The following is a 6,000-nucleotide window of genomic DNA, read 5'->3' as shown; positions in this document are numbered from 1 at the left end:
TGATAAATGGTGAATTGTGACTATTTGTGGTGTGTGTGAATTGGTAGAACCAAATTGTAATTCGGATTGGTTAGTGTTCATATTCGGACAGCTTGACCTAGGTCTCTTTTAGGGACCAAAACTGAAAATTTACCAACCCAATTGGTGTGAGACCATTTGAGAATGAAAATAGACACATAATGGCACATTTTTTATTTAGGAATTATGCCTAGAAAATGACCATAACATAATGAACAATTAGGTCAAACCCGGGTGTAGTGCACTGCCACTGTACCAAAATGACCAAATAAACAGTCATTTGGCCATAACTTAGGTTACAAAACTCCAAATGGAGTGATTCAAAAAAATGAATTAAAGTTAAGACAATAAGAAACAAGTTTTATGAAGAACACTTTACCAAATTTTCACAGCAACATGACCAATGGATTAGTACAAAATAGGACATCAAATCTGAAAATTTTGAAATTGTACCTAAGAGACCTAAAATTTGAATAAACAATTAAAACCAACAAATTTGGCACCCAAAATGTGGTATGTGGGTATAAGTGGATTTCCCATACCTATTAAGCATAAGAAAGTCAACATATTGACATGAATAGTAACATCGAAATGAAAATTTCCAAGAATATTAGTTTAAGCATATTGGGGCTAGAATTGAGCATATATGAATTAATTATTGGATTTATTGTAAGATAAGATACTGAAATACTGTCAATTGTGTGTTTCAACTGAAAAAGACCCGGAAGGGATGAAGAACTGAGTCAAGGCCTAGAGGTGACTCATATCAGGTCTGTACACAATAATTCTTGTTTAAATATTTTATTCTTGAAAATTTGACTTCTGTGTTAATTATGAATTGTGTTGCCATTTTATGATCGCAAATATGACTTTAGGAATTGATCAGATTTCTCACAAATTATTTGAGTAAATTGTTTTAAATTGATTTTGTGTTCACACTTAGCATAACAGTACCACATTATTTCTCCTCCATTTATGGGGTTGAGATCATTTATTTTCCTCCCTCTCTGGCTTACCAGTTGAGGTCGAGATCGGATGAATACTCATTAGCTAGCTAGCCACCTCCTTTATTGATTTCGATTAGTAAGGTTGTAGATTACTTTATCATGGTGTACAACACGGTATTGATTGAAAATTTTGTGTCATGGCTTAAGTTTTGTATGGATTGACAACACTATGTCTATTAAATTGTTTGATCAAAATTGTGTCATAATGAGTTTTGAAAAATTGTGAAATGTGATTGTGAAATAATTGAACTGTGAATTGATAACAAATGTTTTATATTATGCATTTTATATTTTATTGTGCACCACTGAGTATTTTTATACTCAGTGATAGCTTTTTTTGCTATCGCAGATAGAGACAAGGAAAAAGCAGCAGAGTGAGCTACTGATTGTGGGACTACCCAGAGACTTTATACGGGTATTTGATTAAACCCTTGTAATTTCTTGATGTAAATAATTTTGTAGTCATATGTACTTTTGTAACTGAGCAGTTGTACAGTCATATGTAATAATATGGTCTTTTGACTTTTTATGTCTGTAAACTAAATTGTGAATGTAATCAAATATTTTAAATGCAATGTGAATGGATTTACTTAATTGTCTTGCAAATATTATAAATTGGGGAGATTGGATGGATTTGTGCTGATTGAGTAATTTGGTGGTTGAGATTTGATGAAGTGCTATTATTGGAAGTGTTTTTCCTACAGGCAAAATTTTCGATTTTTGCAAATACTGCCGGCACTCTGTAGAAATTTTTCCAAAATTTGCGGAAAAATAAAAATGGACAAAAATTTTAACTAGCTTTTAATATTCAACTAAATGTTTTTAATTCCTACAAAAAATATTCACCACTTCTAAAATGTAAGTAAATGGTTTTAAAATCTCTTATAGTGTACTTAGTAAGTTATCGATAGGTGAAGTTCGGTATTTCATTAGGTATTCTATGGGATCATGTTATACCCTACAGAGGAGTAAGGTGTGAGAAAGTAACAAAGAAGGAACTGCAAGTCAAGTATCTCTTCTCTTAAGACCAATTTGCTGATGTGCTAACCAAGCCATTGCCAAGACAACAGTTCAATGCCTTAAGACAATAGTTGACAAGTCTACCTTTGGCAGGTTAGAAATGAGGGGGCATGATAAGGTGATAAGGATAGATATTAATATGATATTTATATATTGTGTATATCTGCCATGTGTATCCTCTATTTACATCTCCTATTATAACTATCCTTGTAAATAGATAGACTTGCAATTTCAACCAACTATGTTGTGCTCTTGTATATATATTGGTCATGCAATGCACAATGAGCAACTTTTCAACCTTACAAAAACTCTGATTGATAGTATGAAAACAAACTCATAATGAGTAGAAAAATCTTAATTAAGCAGATAAAATCAGCTAATAATCTTGTTTTAAATATTTGGTTGGAGATGAAATATATTTGAAAATGTTAATTAAATAGATAAAATCAATTAATAATATTTTTTTCAATATTTGTTTAGAGATGAAGCAGATGAAGATGCAATTAGGGATGATCACGGGTAGAATTCCATAATGAGTTTATGAATCAACAAGGATAAGACAATAATTGGAGAAATTTAATTTTCTTCTAATTTATATTTTTAGTGGATAGAAAATGATGCAATTGATAAAATGTTACATAGTCAATTATAAAGCACTTATTCAAGCTAATTCTCAAGTTAAGAGAGTTAGTAAAGTAAGACTTCGGTCCTGTTCGATAACAGTTTTTAAAGTAGTGTATTTTGATCATAATTAAAACACTATCTCTTTTATTTATACTATTCTATGGCATAGCATTTATATTAATATTTAGAGATTGAGAAAATAGTTTATGAAAAGTTAATCCTCTTAGTTTTTAGATATTGAGAGATTATTTTGATTATGATCAATAAAATGATATAGTTTTTTTCTTTTATACATTTAATAGCTAATCCAATAACTATTTTTATCAAACAATTTTACTTTAAATTACTATTTTTACATTTTTACTAACAGTTAATAGCTAATATCTAACAGTTAACGATTAATAAAATAGCTGACAACTGTTAAAATAACAACTACTAGAATAAGTTATATTGTCTGTCTAGACTGAAACTCCAATACAAGTGGATGATGGACGAATTGTGTTAAAGTAAAATCCAACTATTATTTTCAAATATTCAAATTTACGGAAAGGCGACAGATATGACCCATTTAGGTAGCATTTGTAAAAATATGTATTTGTCCGAGGTGAGAATCAACATAATACAAATACCAAATTAGTCGATTTAAGTCTTCTTAAATTTTTAAATATCCTGACTCAACAAATAAAGAAAAGCTAACAAGGTGAGTATCCACTGAACACTTTTTTTTTTTTATAAGAAAATTTTAATTTTAAAATTAGTCTAAATACTTATAAATCCAAAATTTTAGAAGTTACTAGAAATATTTTGAAATGTAATTATTATTTATTTATTTAAAATTTTAATCATTTATATATATATATAACCCAATATTAATCATTTTATTATAATATTCTTATAAAATTATTTTACAACAATTAAATTTTCAGATATAAAATATTAAAATTATTTTTTTCTAACAAAAAATTAATTACTTTTATGCAATTTCTATAAAATTATTTAATAATTTATTTGTAAAATTTAATAAATTTATTAATTTTGAAATAATTTAATATATTATTATTAATTTAAAAATATTATTAATTATAATATATATTTAATATTTATTAAATAATATATCAACTAAATTTTGATTCAATTTAAAATAAACTTTAAATTTTGTAATCTTCATTTTCATTGACCAGATCCAATCTCAAGGGCATGGTTACAACTTTTGCAGGGAAAGTGGGAAACAAAAACGAATGGGTAAAATATGGATGATAATATGCTCTAATCACCATTATAATATTTATGAGGTCTTGGCGTTAGCAAATAGGGAATTTTTTGCTAGATTCTTATTCTAAATCAATATCAAAATCAATTTACAAAGCAAAAATCTTTTCTTAATTTAATTAAGAGATTTAATATGAATATGACTAAATGAAAAAATAAAACTTTTATTAAATTATAATTTTAACTAAAAGTTTTAATTTCATCAATTTAATATAAACCTTTTAATTATTTTCAATTTTAGTAATAAATTTAATTAAAAACAATTGAACAAAAATAGGCAAAAGGACTTTTTAAGCCCTTATAAAATAGTCTAATAGCCACATAAGCTCCAGTCAATCAATTTGGTCTGTTTAAGCTCTTGAGATTTAAAAAAATAGTAATAAGCCTAATTTTTTTTCTTAAACTAACCGAATAAATAAAAAATAGATCACGTGCACATCACATGACAAACGAACGTTTACAACTCTATCATTTCTCATGCTTATCTTGAATTCCTTTCATTTCTCACTCTAGGGATGAGTTAGGCATTCCTGCTTAGAAGCAAATTTGTGCATCTTTACAAGTCTGAAATGAGTTCCTTTCCTATTCTTTCCTTTTCTTCCTCTTCTATTATGGAAAAAGGAACAGAGTTATTTCTAAACCCATCACACAGGAGTTGGTCTCTTTTGGTTGGGCTTTCCCTTTTTTACAACCATATTTTTTACTGTAGCCATAATTAAAGGCTCACGCAAAATTCAAGTCATTGGTGAAAAGAATTAAACAGAAATTCTTACTTTTAAGTAAGGTAAATAGTCAAAATTTTATGAGTAGCAACTGAAAACAAGTTGATGTAAAAGAGTAAATTGAAAATTCGATCGATTGGAAATTTGGGAGAATAAATTTCAAAACCATGAGCAACTGATTTTTGAATTTTAGAAAATGACAATTGAGAGTAATGAAAGAATTGATCAACTGTTGATCAATTGAGAAGAAAGAAATAGACAAATGGGTTTTGGAAATTTCTTAATACCTACACGTATTGTTACTGGTTTCATGGCAAATGACAGTGGCGAACCAGAAAAATTTTGAGAAAAAAATGATTGTGAGAGAGAGATAAATGGGTCTTTTACGATTTTTAAAGAAATTTCAAAAACCATAAAGATAAAAAGAATATGTTAAATAGGCAATTAAGAACCAAGGATTTCTGTAATAATGGAGAGGAAAGAATAGATTTAAGGTCACTTGATAACTGAAAATCACAAATCAAATGAAAGAGGAGAAAAATGAATTATGAAAATCATAAAAGATGGAAGAGATACAAACATTAAATTTCAAGTTTGTTGATGAATTTGCCTGGGTATCACAAGGCTTGAAAGGAATGAATGAAATTGATTTTCGATGAGGGAAAAATTCTCTAGGTGAAGAATAATAAAAAATTGATAAAATTTTAGAAAGTGGTGCCTTTATATTATTAAATAAAGTGTCAATTTTAATAGATTATTAACAGTGTTAATTTTGAGTTTTTTATATGATTTTTTGATTTTAAAGGGCTTAAACGGATCAAATGGATTAATCATGATTTATGTGACTATTAAATTATTTTATAGGAGTTTAAAAAGGCCTTTTGCCACAAAAATAATTCAAAATTTTAGCCATTCCTCTTAATTTTATTAATTTATTTAATAATTTTAATATTTTTATTAATTTTAACAAACTTTATATTAATAAAAAGAATAATGTATATAATATTTTTAACTTAATTTATTTTTTTATTTTTTCCTCTCTTTTTACTTATACTTTTAATTTATATTTTTCTTATTATTTCATTTCAAATTTAAGGCAAAAAAAATTAAATATTTAAGTATAAAATATGAACAAATAATATAACCAAAATAAATGTAATTATAACTTTCAAAATCATAGAAAAATTAAAATAATATTTTATCAATTTAAAAAAAATACTAAAATTAATTAAAAAATAAAATGATTGACTAATATTAATAATGTAGATAAATACTTAAATTATTTTTATTAATTAAATAATCCAATTAAACTAATTGCTAAAATTAAAACTAATATAAAA

This window comes from Hevea brasiliensis, chromosome 5, assembly GCF_030052815.1.
Source record: "Hevea brasiliensis isolate MT/VB/25A 57/8 chromosome 5, ASM3005281v1, whole genome shotgun sequence".
NCBI classification, from domain to species: domain Eukaryota; kingdom Viridiplantae; phylum Streptophyta; class Magnoliopsida; order Malpighiales; family Euphorbiaceae; genus Hevea; species Hevea brasiliensis.
Note: the sequence above shows the minus strand (reverse complement) of the source record.